Source organism: Schistocerca nitens, chromosome 9 (assembly GCF_023898315.1).
Source record: "Schistocerca nitens isolate TAMUIC-IGC-003100 chromosome 9, iqSchNite1.1, whole genome shotgun sequence".
Classification (NCBI taxonomy): Eukaryota; Metazoa; Arthropoda; class Insecta; order Orthoptera; family Acrididae; genus Schistocerca; species Schistocerca nitens.
The window spans coordinates 425790867-425807214 of NC_064622.1; positions in this window are offsets into that span (position 1 = coordinate 425790867).

Genomic DNA, 16348 nt, shown 5'->3' on the forward strand with positions numbered 1-16348 from the left:
TTCATAAACTGACTACAATTTGCGTCTTTTTAACATGACGACCAAAACTTGACTCTCTAATAACCGCTTAAGCGCCCAAAAATCAGAGTTACAAGTACGTCAATGATCATAGTGACAAAAGAAAGAATACGCATAACAATAATATCATTGCAATATATACATATCGATGTATCGAAGTACCTCTACATTAATGAAATCAAATCTGAATGTTGTCACAGAAATATGTTAACTATTTTACAGAAAAACAGTAGAATATTGCTGGTATCGAGAGGTTGAGGTGAGGTGCCGTAATGGTTACGTAATTCAAGTACCATTACAACCTCCCTCCATCGTTTCTTCAGCAATTTTAGAGATGATAATTTGCAACCCAGCCTTTCAGTATGACACAAATATTTTTCATTAAAATTTAGAACGTCAGAATGGTGTTTCGCTTCCATTCCATTAGAATATTATCGCCATAAGTGGAAGTGCATCATTCGGAGTGAAAGTTGCTTGCGTGACAACGTCCGCTGAGCGTTAAGTGTAGTCTGTTTAGTGCGTCACGCTTGTTGCTGGCGCCCTGTGGTTAAACCAGCTGACAGCTAGCCCAGCCAGCCTGGCCTCTGTGGTGATTCCCATTAGCCACTCCGGCTGACCTGTGACGCGAGCTCAGGTAATTACAATAATTCTAGGCGCGGAGGCGTTTTCACCCGCCTATCTGTTTCTCATTTCTGGTTTCCTCGTTTCATTAGTCACCTGCCAGACTTTCCTTTCTTCCGGTCATAACTGCTTAAGTAGAGCTACGAGTGAAATGGGCTATAAACAAAGTGTAATCGTTAGTGTGAAAACTAATGGCCAGTGCTCGTCCCTGTAATCACGACCGATTTTCGGCTAGCCCCTAAATTTAAGCCAAAATCGAGGTGCGCTTCGTTAAAGTCCTGGCGGCAAGAAAGTGCCATTGCCTTAATAAACCGCGCAGTAGAAAATTTACTGCCGAAATTCATGACTTGACTGCTATTTAATTTCTCAGTAGCCGCTCTCGCCTCCTCATCTTAGAAGCAACAGATGTTAGGATTCCACACCGCAGTTCTTTCATCAGACGAGGTAACTCAGTGGCTAAGACAGGAAACTCGCTTTTGGAAAGAGTGGGGTCAAAATATCACTTCGGGAACGCTGATTTAGAATTTCCATGATTTCCTCTAAATCACTGCAAGTGTATGACAGTTTCCATAATATTTTTATTTATTCATTTATCCACCCAAAGAATACTTACATTGCACTGAAGTTAGCAGAGAACAGAAACAAAATTTACATCATTCTTTACAATGAAAATGAAACAAATAGAAAATAATTAAATATGCAAATGTTATTACTGCATACACACATCTCGAATATCAAATATTTGCAAATTGTACTTCTTAGGAACAAATGCTTCCTACATTAACATCTACTTTCAGATTTTTTCTATAAATGTTTTCTGCTGCCGGCCGAGGTGGCCGAGAGGTTCTAGGCGCTACAGTCTGGAACCGCGCGATCGCTACAGTCGCAGGTTCGAATCCTGCCTCGGGCATGGATGTGTGTGATGTCTTTAGGTTAGTTAGGTTTAAGTAGTTCTAAGTTCTAGGGGACTGATGACCTCAGAAGTTAAGTCCCATAGTGCTCAGAGCCATTTGAACCATTTTTTTGTTTTCTGCTTAGTAGCCGTTGTTCAGTCAATAAATTTTAAGACATTTTCGAAGAATTGTAATTACTTTATATTTTCAATTTCTTTTGGTAAAATGGTGTACAGGTATGTTGGACTGAGTATAAATACACTTGACATAATGCTGGCTGAAATTAGGCCTGATTTGCTGCCTTCGCAGTCTTGTGGAATACACAGAACTTCCGAAATTTTTATGAAAGAAACTGCAAGTATAAATTTCAAAGTAAATTTTATGAATAAAAACTGGGAGGTAGTTGCTATGAAATTTTTGACGCAGTTATATATATTGTTGACCTCTGTCATCACCCGACTGAGAATGTATTTATTTCTCAAAAATCTTGAAGCATACTAGTAGATTTTCTAATTCCAAGGTGGGTGAATGGTGAAAGAATCTGTACTGAGTGGCACCGTCTTTATTTCTTTAAGTATTCTTGTGTTCCATGCATTACACTCATGATGTCACAATACAATGTGGGACATCCACCCTATATTGCTGATCTGAGTCATTCCAATACTTTCAAAACTGTATGAGTCACTTACGTACACACCCTGGTAGTTACGTTGAGAAACATGACCTTGTGCCTAGAAGGTTTAGGTTCTGAGTGGGCGAAAATATTTCAAAATTGTTCTGAAAACTTTTGTTGAAATACTACTTAAAACGAACTGTGAGAATTTCATTTTTCATAATTTTCTACACGAGCTGTTATTCCATTTGCAATGCCCTGACATTTAGCTCCAACCTGCTACTCCTTCTACGTTTATTTGTACGTTACACGGATGGCGGCAGAAAGCTTAGCTGGAAAAAGTTACAGGTCGCGTGAAACCATCAGCCAATAACCCTCACAAGATATTCACTAGTCATGCAGTGTTCGACATATTTATTTGAATATACTTGACAACTATAGTAAGCGTGATATTTTTACTCTGCTATACTAAAGGAAAATAATTGCATATTTCTGGTTTCAGTCAATTTGGACAATCAATGGCGTAACATGTATTAGGAAAAGTTTGTTATCGTTGGAAGTGCTAATAGTTTCCAATTCTTCGTGTGTGTCTTGTTGAATGCGAACCTCAACAGTGCAAGCGATATGCTTACGTAAACGCTAGCTGATAGACATGTAGCCAAAACAATCTGAAACTATATGACTCTATTGCAAATTAACCTTTACTAATAATATTTAGAATACGTGAAACTGTATACTCAATAAGCTGTTCTGTGATTCTGTATTGCGCGGTGCAGTGAACAATGCTACAATGAATGACGTCACATTATGTGACTTCGAGTTACAACACACAAAACTAAAAGAATAAAAATTCCACATAAAATCACAAACCTAATGTTGAAAGAATAACGACAGTACTGGACAATACTGGACGCATCCTCGTGTGATGGTAACAGGTAATGCAACCAGAAACATTGTCCTACATGATCGTTTTGATGGTCCAGGAATTAAGCTGCGGAGAGGCACAATGTCTCAGGGCTTTATGACTTCCAAATCTCTGAACACAGTACACTCACTGGTCAAACAGCTTCTATAAAATGTCCTGCAGTTTAATGAACGCAACATTTCTAAATAAAATTCTAAGCACGGAACGATAAACAAGCTTAGGCAACACTGCGCTGGAAAAATAAGACTATCTGACAATGAAATGAATTGTAGACTGAACTTCACTGAAACTGATAATAATTTTAGAATGCAAAGCTTAACTGTGATTTGTTTTGTTGCGTCCCGACTGTGACGTTAAACTGGCTCCCAAAAATTTTCGTGCCTTACCTATGACAACGGAAACTCGGTACTGCTCGAAAGTGGTGAACATTAAAGTATAGTACAGCAACAAACCAGCTAAACAAAGAAAAGTTTCGCAGTGCAATGCAAGGACATGTAGCTATGCTAAGCACATCATGCTTAGTGGGTGTGTTCCGATCAATGCAGTGCACCGGTACAATCGCAAAAATAAAAACGTTAGTGAGAAGACAGTGGGAGATAGTGCATTTACTGAATGATGTAGAAGAGAACAGCATTCAAAAAATTATGAATGTAATAGCTCGCAGAGGCTTAAAAACAGACACTGTTTCCAGTTTCACGTCTGTGATTATAATGGAAAGAATCTTTAATATATGGAACGGTAAAACGTTCCCCTTGCCATGGATTACATAGTGATGGAGCTTTAGATGTAGAAAATCGTCGGAAGAAGAAATAACACTTGCAAACTGTGGCTTTTGAGGAGAATCAAACTGTCTCAAAACTACCACATTCCAGAATTTAATTTTCCGCCCCCCCCCCTCCCTCCGCCCACAAATATTGTCAGAGTTTACTGAAAATAGAGGAAAACAGTTATTTTCAACTTCAAGAGTATTGACCTCGTAGCTTTGGACGCAACCATTTGTGATGTAGTATCCAAATATGAGTTTTAATCAAATAAAGATAATGAAAGTTACTATTTTATACTTTCTTGTAATAATGCAGTTAAATTGTGCTTTTTCAACAAAGATTTTAATCTTCAGTTAATCGATAAAATGCAACGGGCGGAATATGTGACTGTGAAACCATATTATTGATGAAATTATTTTCAAGCAACGTATCCTACCGACTCTCACGAACTACAAGGATAGTTTTACAAAAATTCTTTCAAGTTTAATACCATTCATTGTGACGCAAGATAAGTACACGCGACATGGTAATTGATTTTATCGGGTCATCGTACTGAACGAATTATTTTTAGAAATTAAAATGGAATATTTTTAAAGACGGGACACTTTTGATAGAAAGTTGATTCTAGTATAAATATGTAAATTACAGTTGTAAAATTCTTCAGTTCGTGTTTTTCAAACGAAGTGCAGATCTTTGGCATTGTTTGTAACTAAAATTTTGCTAACTTTAATATTGCCATAATATTAAGTAAAATTTGTTATTTTAAAGGAAAAGGAAATCTGTGATGGTAGTAATGATCAAAAATATATTTATAGAAATTAAATTGCATTTTTCATGATTAATTATAAATCTTTTGTCATATACCATATCATTAGTATTATGTTAAATTAGTATTGCATAAAATTCATGTAATGCTCTAAAAATAATTAAAAAAAGCATCATCTGTAACAGTCTGTTCCGTTTAGGCTCTAGGTATACTGAAACACAGTCAGTTTGCAATCTGTAGTAGTGTGTGTTGCAATCCTGTCCATGACAGTTTGTTTAGCAGTAGCAAGGAAAGATGAAATCATAAATATAGATCACTGAATTCACTAGAAAGAAAACCAACATACAACCAGTCACATTTACTGTAATTAAAACTCATGAGGACGAAGATCCTGTGGAATTTACTAGTACTTCAACAATAAAACTCCAAAAGCATCAGCAATAAGATAAGAACCTTTTCTTCTTACCTCTCGGTTTCGAGCAGTAAAATATTGATTGCAATAAATTAATTTATCAAATGATGCATTGTGTTGAATTACGTATCCTAAAATGAAGTGAGAAGTTACACATTCTCTCTACTAACTAAGAGCAAAGAGACGTATCGATAGAAAATGAGAGACAATAAGTTTATTTTATCATTTAAAATATCGTAACTTTAAGTAGTACACGCTGTGTGAAGACTCTCCTGGCTGAAATGGATCCTCTTTTGTTTATTTTCCTTCTGTTTTAAAGTCATTAAATACATGTTGGGGAAATTTGGCTGACCCGCCTTTGGTCTTATTGTCTAGCATATCTGTTCATTTTTATTTCGGTCACGACGTTCAGTACCCCTCATATATGTCTTTCTTAAAAATTCTTCCGTGAACCGATGGGACATTATGAAATTGACTGATTACGTAGTCATTCATCACACACACACACACACACACACACACACACACACACACACACACACACACAGATAGACACACACACAGATCGCTTTCGCAAGAAACCTTAAAGCAGGAGGGTTTGGACTGTACAGTTTCCGACCACGACAAGGAAGACACAGTAAAAGATGCTATGGTTCTGTTTGTGTGGATTCTACAGGCCGTCTTCTGCAAACGTTAAGGAGATCGTCAGGCCCTGGACTTTAGAAATATCAGTAAGCTTTTGATGGCCATTAACATCATGGGATGCGAACAAAGAATTTGTTTCACCCTGATAAATAAATTCAGATAACAATTATTAAAATTTTCCGAGGTCGAATTAATTTCTGGGAGAAAACAGACATGCATCCTCAGCTATAGAGGTCACCTTCAGAGGAGGGTAGGGGAGGGGTTGTAGCTTCGATACACATCCTGCCTTGCTACGGAGAATTTTCGTCATTAAATACGTTCTATGTGAACTTTGTTCTACGTCTTTGTTGGAGGGGAGGTTACTGATTGCCTTGTACCAGAGTACATTTCTCCAAATGAAATGATAAAGTTTCGGAGACGGTACTGGTCTTATATTGATATGATTTTATGTAAAGAGACTGAAGAGGTGAGTGAAAACTTGTGCAAAGGTTGGGAATCGAACCCAGGTCTCCTGCTTTCTAGGCAGGTGCGTTAGCCACTGAGCCACCTCGGCACAGCAGGCCACACAACTGCATGGATTGCGCTGGCATACCTCTCTCGTCAATCCTAATTCCCACTGCCGCCCCAGTCTACTTTAAACTCATCCTTACACACGCACAGAATTGCCGAGGTTGTCCGTGTTCCGGAGTAGCACCTCTACAGGGTGGTCCATTGATAATGACAGGGCCAAATGTCTCACGAAATAACCATCAAACGAAAAAAACTACAAAGAACGAAACTCGTCTAGCTAGAAGGGGGAAACCAAATAGCGCTATGGTTGAACCGCTAGATGGCGCTGCCGTGGGTCAAACGGATATCAATTGCGTTTTTTTAAATAGGAACCCCAATTTTTTATTACATATTCGTCTAGTACGTAATAATGTTTTAGTTGGACCACTTTTTTCGCTTTGTGACAGATGGCGCTGTAATAGTCACAAACATATGGCTCACAATTTTAGACGAACTGTTGGTAATAGGTAGGTTTTTTAGAATTAAAATACAGAACGTAGGTACGTTTGAACATTTTATTTCCGTTGTTCCAATGTGATACATGTACCTTTGTGAACTTATTATTTGTGAGAACGCATGCTGTTACAGTGTGATTACCTGTAAATACCACATTAATGTAATATATGCTCAAAATGATACCCGTCAACCTCAATGCATTTGGCAATACGTCTAACGACATTCCTCTCAACAGCGAGCAGTTCGCCTTCCGTAATGTTCGCACATGCATTGACAATGCGCTGACTCATGTTGTCAGGTGTTGTCAGTGGATCACGATAGCAAATATCCTTCAACTTTCCCCACAGAGAGAAATCCGCGGACGTCAGATCCGGTGAACGTGGGGACCATGGTTTGGTGCTTCGACGACCTATCCACCTGTCACGAAATACGCTATTCGATACCGCTTCAACCGCACGCAAGCTATGTGCCGGACATCCATCATGTTGGAAGTACACCGCCATTCTTTCATGCAGTGAAACATCTTGTAGTAACATCGGTAGAACATTACGTAGGAAATCAGCATACATTGCACCATTTAGATTGCCATCGATAAAACGGGGGCCAATTTTCCTTCCTCCCACAGTGCCGCACCTCACATTAACCTGCCAAGGTCGCTGATGTTCCACCTGTCGCAGCCATCGTGGATTTTCCTTTGCCCAATAGCGCATATTATGCCGGTTCACGTTACCGGTGTTGGTGAATGACGCTTCGTCGCTAAACAGAATGCGTGCAAAAAGATGTCATGGTCCCGTAATTTTTCATGTGCCCAGTGGCAGAACTGTACACGACGTTCAAAGTCGTCGCCATGCAATTCCTGTTGGATAGAAATATGGTATGGGTGCAATCAATGTTGATGTAGCATTCTCAACACCTGCGTTTTTGAGATTCCCGATTCTCGCGCAATTTGTCTGCTACTGATGTGCGGATTAGCCGCGACAGCACCTAAAACACCTACTTGGGCATCATCACTTGTTGAAGGTCGTGCTTGACGTTTCACATGTGGCTGAACACTACCCGTTTCCTTAAATAACGTAACTATCCGGCGAACGGTCCGGACACTTGGAACATGTCGTCCAGGATACCGACCAGCATACATAGCACACGCCCGTTGAGCATTTTCATCACAACTGCCGTACAACACGATATCGACCTTTTCCACAATTGGTAAACGGTCCATTTTAACACGGGTAATGTATCACTAAGCCAATACCGTCCGCACTGGTGGAATGTTATGTGATACCACGTACTTATACGTTTTTGACTGTTACAGCGCCATCTGTCACAAAGCGAAAAAAGTGGTCCAAATAAAACATTCATATTTCTTTACGTACTACACGAATATGTAATAAAAATGGGAGTTCCAATTTAAGATAATGCAGTTGATATCCGTTTGACGTATGGCAGCGCCATCTAGCGGGCCAACCAAAGCGCCATCTGGTTTCCCCCTTCAAGCTAGACGAGTTTCGTTTTATGTAGTTTTTTCGTTTGATGCTTATTTCGTGAGATACTTGGCCCCGTCACTATCAATGGACCACCCTGTAGAGGTGCCACTCCGGAACGCGGACAACCTCGGCAATTCTGTGCGTGTGTAAAGATGAATTTAAAGTAGACTGGGGCGGCAGTGGGAATTAGGATTGGGGAGGGAGGTATGCCAACGCAATCCATGCAGTTTTGTTGACTGCTGTGCCAAGGTGCCTTAGTGGCTAACGCACCTGCCTAGTAAGCAGGAGGCACTGGTTCGATTCCCGGCCTCTGTACTAATTTTCAGTCGCTGCTTCAGTGAATACACATAAAATACATATCTCCACTCTGAACCCCACACAATGTGACAGTCTACGTGAAAATCATTTTCGTGTCTTGTATTGTGTTTGTGCAACTCACAGTTCGACTGAAACTGATTTTTAGTATCAACATAAAGGAGGATGAAGGAATGAATGAAGCGGGAAATGAATGTAAGAATTTCAAGACCGTTATGAGAGCTCTGCGTATATTTACGTCACAGTTTACATAATATTCTTAAATCTTGCTTCTACTGAAAAAGCATTGTATTACTGTAGGTTTACTGTCCCAGAAGATAGTTCTATGAGACAAACCTGTGTGTAAATATGTAAAATTAAACAGCAATGAGATTCTGAGTTAAGCTTCTCGGTTATCTCACCATTTTGTGCTGAAAAGTAATGCCTCCGAATGTTTTATGTGGATACTCTTAAGGCTTTTAAAATAAAACACACTTATAAATGTCTTCATCTTTATTCTCCATGTCTACATATTTACGGTCCTCTGCTGCTAGGTAGCTCCAAATTGTAGGGCGTAACATGGCGATGCCTAACGTAACTACGGCCGTGCGTGAGAAACAGCGAGCTGTAATCGAGTTTCGAATTCGAAGAGTTCGTCTACATATGGAGAACCCTCTACTTCAGCATGACAACGCCAGGTACCACACGAACGCTGCGACGTCAGCAATAATCCGACACCTTGGGTTCACTGCCACCGATCATCCTCCAAAACCTAAAGAACACCTTCGGGGGCTTCACTTTGATAGCGATGAAGCGGCGCAAGCATAGGTGAGCTTATGGCTCAGTCAAGAAAGCCGGACATCATACTGCGACGGCAAGCAGAAGTTGGTCTCTCGTTGGAAGAAATGTGTTCGTATCCTGGGTGACTATATTGAGAAATGATACGTAGACATGAAGAATAAACATGTAGAATGTTGAATTATTTAAATGTAAAAATCAATAAGAGTTTCCGCAGAAAAAAATCGGAGGTATTACATTTCAGCATGCCCTCTTGTTTATTTTGCTTGTTGACTTCATTTCATTATCCAGTTGGACCAGAAGGAATTTTACAGACAGAGTTTCTTATTCAGAATGAGATTTTCACTATGCAGCGGAGTGTGCGCTGATATGAAACTTCCTGGCAGATTAAAACTGTGTGCTGGGCGGAGACTCGAACTCGGGACCTTTGCCTTTCGCGGGCAAGTGCTCTACCATCTGAGCTACCCAAGCACGACTCACACCCCATCCTCACAGCTTTACTTCTGTCGAGGTACTGGCAGAAGTAAAGCTGTGAGGATGGGGCGTGAGTCGTGCTTGGGTAGCTGAGTTGGTAGAGCACTTGTCCGCGAAATGCAAAGGTCCCGAGTTCGAGTCTCGGCCCAGAACACAGTTTGAATCTGCCAGGAAGTTTCAGGGTTTCAAATTGTTTATGACCATTAACGTCAAAGATCAGATTGGACGTGGCGGTGATGCAGCCGCAGGCATGAAGAAAGGAAGTGCAGGGATCACAGCATCTTTGAGCTGGTGCGTTGCTGGCGCCATTTTCCATCGATTGTCTTTTGATCGTTGAGTCGACTTCGATGATTATTTGTCTTCTTCGCATCTTTGGCGGCGGGGAATTTTATCTGCAGTGCGCGCGCTCTGCTAGGGGCTGATGTGCCGGTATCCGCGGTGAGGTGGAGTGACGTGGGACTGTGTTTGTATGCAGCACGGCGAGAGGCGAATTAGCGCATGCATCCGGGTCAGAGAGGGCGCATCTTCGTACCAATAAGTGGGCTCATGCTGCCGACTTCCTTGTAAACTGGAAAGGAAATTGTAATCACTGAAATAACATTACATACCCCCCCCCCCCCCCCCCCCAATCCGCGAAGTTTATATCGTTTCCTCATTCCTTTCTGGGTGCTTTACTTTTTCGGTTGGCAGTGTGCAGACAAGTGGATGTGAAGGAAGTGTGTAGCGTAAAGAAATTGGAACACTGGTTTAACTCTAGTCACTACATCGGAATAATTTTGGAACTACAGAATACCCTACTTTTAGTAAAACAACGTTATTTAGAAATTTACAATATCGTGAGAATAAAATGCGCACGAAACATATCCTAAAAAAAGACTGTTCCGGAAAGATTAAGAAATGGTTGACAGCTTTAGGTGAAGCTTAGTAAATAAGAAATGCTGCACTTAATGTGAAACTTCAAAATTGAATAAGTGACGTACGCCAAGGCTTTGTTGATTTACTTAAATCCCAATAAATTTAGATTGTGCTCCTTTTTTTTGCCATGTAGAAGGTAAAGGAGTGGGTTTGGTAGCTGTGCAGCTGAATTGCTCATATTGCGCTAGTTCATCAGCTATAGCGTTGCCTCATCGATGTAATTTTGTATACCTCACTACAGTCATTGTGTCTTGTGTTCTTGAATATATCGGGCTCTTTTTTTTCTCACTGTGCCGTGAAATGCGGTACATTCGTCTTGCCCGTCCCTTCTCGTGCATGTTGAAATTGATTCGGCGGCGGACCACGCGAGAGGTCGCGAGGAGAGCTTCACGAGTGCTCGGAGCGCCACCACCGGTGGACGACACGCAACCGTGGTGGAGCAGAGGCAGAGGAGGCCACTACGATTAGCAGGAGTAGCGAGGCAGCGAGGCAGCCTGGCGGACGGGCGGCCGAAGCCGTTAGGTTCAAAAATGGTTGAAATGGCTCTGAGCACTATGGGACTTACCATCTTATGTCATCAGTCCCCTAGAACTTAGAACTACACTGCTGGCCACCGTAAATGCAACACCAAGAAAGACAAGAGGTAGCACAACACGATTTATTTTGTAGATAACATGTTGACCAAGTATCAGATGATTACGTGTACAGACGTCTGTGACATGTGGTTCCTGCCAGAATCAGTAGCCAGAGTAGCCGCCATTGTTGGAGATCACCGCTGCCACACGTCTCGGCATTGAGTCAAAGAGACGTTGGATGTGTTCCTGGGGTACAGCAGCCCAAGCAGCTTCCACACGTTGCCAAAGATCATCTGGTGTGGCAGCTGGGGATGTAATCTGGGTCATTCGTTGAGCAACCATGAACCACATGTTTTCTATCGGCGAAAGATCCGGAGAGCGAGCCGGCCAGGGAGGCAATTCAATCTGGTTATTGACGAAGAACCTTTGGACAATGCGTGCCACGTGTGGTCGCGCATTATCCTGTTGAAATATGGCTGTGGCCGAGCCCTGAAGGTAAGGAAGGACAACTGGCTCCAGCACCTCGGATATGTAGCGCCGGCTATTTAAAGTACCGGCAATGCGTACTAGAGGCGTGCGAGAGTAATATCCAATACCGCCCCATACCATAATACTCGGTACAAGACCAGTGTGGCGGTGCATAATGCAGCTGTCCAGCATCCTCTCTCCACGGTGTCTCCACACTCGAATCCGACCATCGTGGTGCTGCAGACAGAAGCGTGCCTCGTCAGTTCAAAAATGGTTCAAATGGCTCTGAGCACTATGGGACTTAACATCTATGGTCATCAGTCCCCTAGAACTTAGAACTACTTAAACCTAACTAACCTAAGGACATCACACAACACCCAGTCATCACGAGGCAGAGAAAATCCCTGACCCCGCCGGGAATCGAACCCGGGAACCCGGGCGTGGGAAGCGAGAACGCTACCGCACGACCACGAGCTGCGGACACCTCGTCAGTAAAGACAACGTCATTCCATTCTGCCGTCCACATCCGTCTGTCATCACACCATTGGCGACGGAGACGTCTGTGGTTCTGCGTCAATGGTAGACGAAGCAATGGACGTCTTGCGGACAGACCACTCTGCTGTAAACGGCGTCGAATGGTACGCGCAGACACTGGATGATGCGTTACAGACGCAATGTGCTGTGCTATGGTTCGGGATGTCACTGAGCGATCCGTCACTGCCATGCGCACAATTTGGCTATCAGCACGTGCAGTGGTGCACCGAGGTGAATGCGATCGACCACGTCGGTCCGTCGTACCCTCCTGCATCCAACGGTCACATATCCGCATTACAGTTGCTTGGTTTCGTCCAACACGACTAGCGATTTCTCTGTATGATAATCCACAATCTCGGTAAGCCACTATCCTTCCTCTGTCGAACTCGGATACTTGATCAAAAGATGTTCGCTGTTGTCTACGAGGCATAACTGATCGTCTTGTGAAACAACCACAAAGTAAACACACGTGCCGAACGTACACTCGTAGAAATCGCCAAGCCTTAAATGGCGTTATGAGGTGGCGCCACAGGCGCGTGTGATGTGCGTCTGCGATGAAATTGTAATCAGTTGCAAATCTCATCGCTGCAAACCCATGGTGTAAATTTCACTTGATTCGGATGCTTCCTTCGGGGTGTTGCATTTACGGTGGCCAGCAGTGTACTTAAACCTAACTAACCTAAGGACATCACACAACACCCATGCTCGAGGCAGGATTCGAACCTGATACCGCAGCAGCAGCGCGGTTCCGGACTGAAGCACCTAGAACCGCTCCGCCACCGCGGCCGGCGAAGCTGTTAGGTATTTCTTGTCAACGCGGGGCATCGTTCCGGCTGAAACAGCGGACGGTGCTGTCCACCCGGATCCAAGGAGTGCATTGCAGCCGGGACTCAAGAATTGATTCCGGCGGCGTGTCTTCGGGAACGACGGTTAGGGTAGTGTGTATTTGCTGTGGTAAGTTCTGGGTATATGCTGGATAGGAGCTAGGATTGGCTTACTTGGGCTGCCTGCCGATTACGCAGTGAAACACAAGGAGGCCGCTGTGCATTCAGCTGAAGGTGTATTAGCTGAAGGAAGTGTGCTAAGTAAAATTAAATTGCATTCCTGTTGGCTTTCATTCCTTTACCGTTCTGATATTCTGTAGCCAGCAGAGTGTAAAGATAGTGAACAACATTGCGAATTTCGTTTTTTCTTGTACGTCTGTGTTGTATACGTCGCTCTCTTTGTATCTTAATTCAGGCCCTTGTGAGTAGCCAGAATGAACTCAAATTTTTTGACATTCTGCCTACTGCATTAGCTACTAGTGTGCTAGTAACAGTATACTGATTTACGCCATGTTTTTGCTACGCTGATTCTGTTGGGGCATTTTAACTAAAATTGCATTACCTGTTTTACTTTGTAACTCATATTTTCTCTTCTGAGCGCTGAGTTATTTGGTATTTGTTTATTCTGCATTTTCTCTGGGTTGTTTATACACTCTGTGGGGGGGGGGGCAGGGGGGGGGGGGGAGGAAACGACGTAACACGAAGGAATTACGCGAACAGGTCGGAAATCTGTAGATGTGACGTACGTGTACAGACAAACGAATGATTACGAATTCAGAAAAACTGGATGATTTATTCATGAGGAAGATCTTCGCAAACAGGGCAAGTCAATAACGCGTTGGTCCACCTCTAGCCATTATGCAAGCAGCTATTCGGTTTGGTATTGACCGACAAAGTTGATGGATGTCCTGTGAGATATATGGCTTTTTTTTTTTTTTTTTTTTTTTTTTTTTTTTTTTTTTTTTTGTCATCAGTTTTCTGACTGGTTTGTGCGGGCCGCCACGAATTCCTTTCTGTCCCAGCCTCTTCACCTCAGAGTAGCACTTGCAATTTACGTCCTTAATTTTTTCCTGAATGTATTCTAATCTCTGTCTTCTTCTACAACTTTTGCCCTAGTGCCGTGGAAACCATTCTCGATGTCTTAACAGATGTCCTATCATTCTGTCCCTTCTCCTTGTCAGTGTTTTCCACGTATTCCTTTCCTCTCCGATTCTGCGCATAACCTCCTCATTCTTTACCTTATCAGTCCAGCTAATTTTCAACATTCCTTGGCAGCACCACACTTCAAATGCTTCGATTCTCTTCTCTTCAGGTTTTCCCACAGTCCATGTGAAACGTGAAACATGAAACATTGACGCGTTAGACTGTCAAAATCAGTAGATGGTAGGAGGGCCCTGCCCATAATGCTCCTCACTCTCTTAAGTGGGGAGAAGTCCGGCAACCTTGCTGGCTGACGAACGGTTTGGCAAGCACGAAGACCAGCAATAGAAACTCTCGCAGTCTGCGGGCGCGCTTATCTTGCTGAAATGAAAGCCCAGACGGGTTTGCCATGAACGACAACAAAACGAGGCGTAGAATATCGTCGACGAACCACTATGCTGTAAGGATACCGCGGATGACAACCAACGGGGATCCTGCGATGAAAAGAAATGGCATCCCGGACCATCAATCGTAGTTATCGGGCCGTATGGTTGGTGACAGTCGGATTGGTATGCTGTCACTGCGCAGACCGTCTCCAGACACGTCTTCGCTGGCCGTCGGGGCTCAATTCGAAACGGGACTCATCACTGAAGATATTTCTGTTCTAGTCAGTGACATACCAGATCGAATAACCGCTTGCATAATCGACAGATTTGGATCAATGTCTTGATGACTTGCTCAATTTATCGAGCTCTTTCTACTCAATAAATCATCCAATTTTTCTGAAATTGTAATCATTTGTTTGTACATGTCTACCGATCTCCGTCCCATTCGGATAATTCCTTCGTGGTGCATATTTTTTTCGTCTTTGATACTGCTTTCTAGTTAACTGGAAGTGGTAAGTTCTTTGGTCGTTGCTTATTCTGCATGTGATCTGAATTGTTTGTTCTTTTTAATAAATTGAAAAACACTGTTGTGCAAAATTAAAGCAACAAGATGCTGTTTCCCCGACCTGTGTCTAATTGACATTATAATCATATAAATTGTCAACAGATTTCGTGTTGTGCGCGGAAGATGACACTTCGGTCAACGGGAAACAACGCCAACGATGACCTCGGGGCACCTATCAAACGGAGTAGTGTTCGCCGGGCAGTCCCACGTCCACAATCACTGTGTACACAGTTACAGACGGTGCAGTATACCACAGAGAAGACGCATACCAGATTCTCCGCGAGGGAGGGCAGAAGGAAGAATGGAAGCAAGACAGTCGCAAAATCATGGAAGGATGGCTTAACATGTATCGTTCTGTTGTTTCTCGGATGTGGCGACAGTTGAGAGAGACCAAAACTGTGTCCCGAAGACCAAGACAGGGTCGACGAAGTGTGATATCAGAAAGAGAGGACTGTTGTTGGGCTGTAAGGGCACGACGGTACCGCCTTAGTGCTGCGCAGCAACTGGGATCTGACCTCGCAGCATCCACTGGACACGTATCGAGGCAAACGGTGTAGAGAAGGCTTCGACAGAATGACCTTTATTGTCAGAGACCCGCTATATGTGTGCCTCTGAGGGGGACGTCTAAAGTGGAGTCGTAAACATGCCACCTGAACAATTGAACAGTGGGCCAATTTTCTGAATTTGGTCTGGAGAGTGATCCTCGACGGTTTCGTATCTAAGGCGAATGTGAAACACGATTTAGAGACTCGAACATTGTTGAAAGAGACCGATATCGAGGAGGATCGCTAGTGGCGTGGACATGGATTATTTTGACCACTCTAACACCTCATCATGAATTTGTACGGCGTCTGACAAGATCTTGGGACCTCGTGTACGATTGTTGCGAGATGCAGTGCGCTCAGACTTCGTACTGATGGACGATAATGCTCGATCTCCTAGAGCACGAGTGGTTGATGTTTCCTTGGAAACAGAAGTTACTGCACGCATGGCGTGGCCTGCTCACTCTTCCGATTTGAGTCCTATAGCGCACGTCTGGGATGCACTAAGGAGACGGGATGCATCAAGTCAACATCCACCAACCACTCTCCGTGATTTGAGAGTAGCTCTGTGTGAAGACTGGGTGTTATTGCCGCTATATGTGTGTTATTGCCGCACCATTTCATTGATGACGTTATTCACTGCATGCTCCGTCGTTGTCAGACCTGTATTGCTGCCAGAAATGGTCG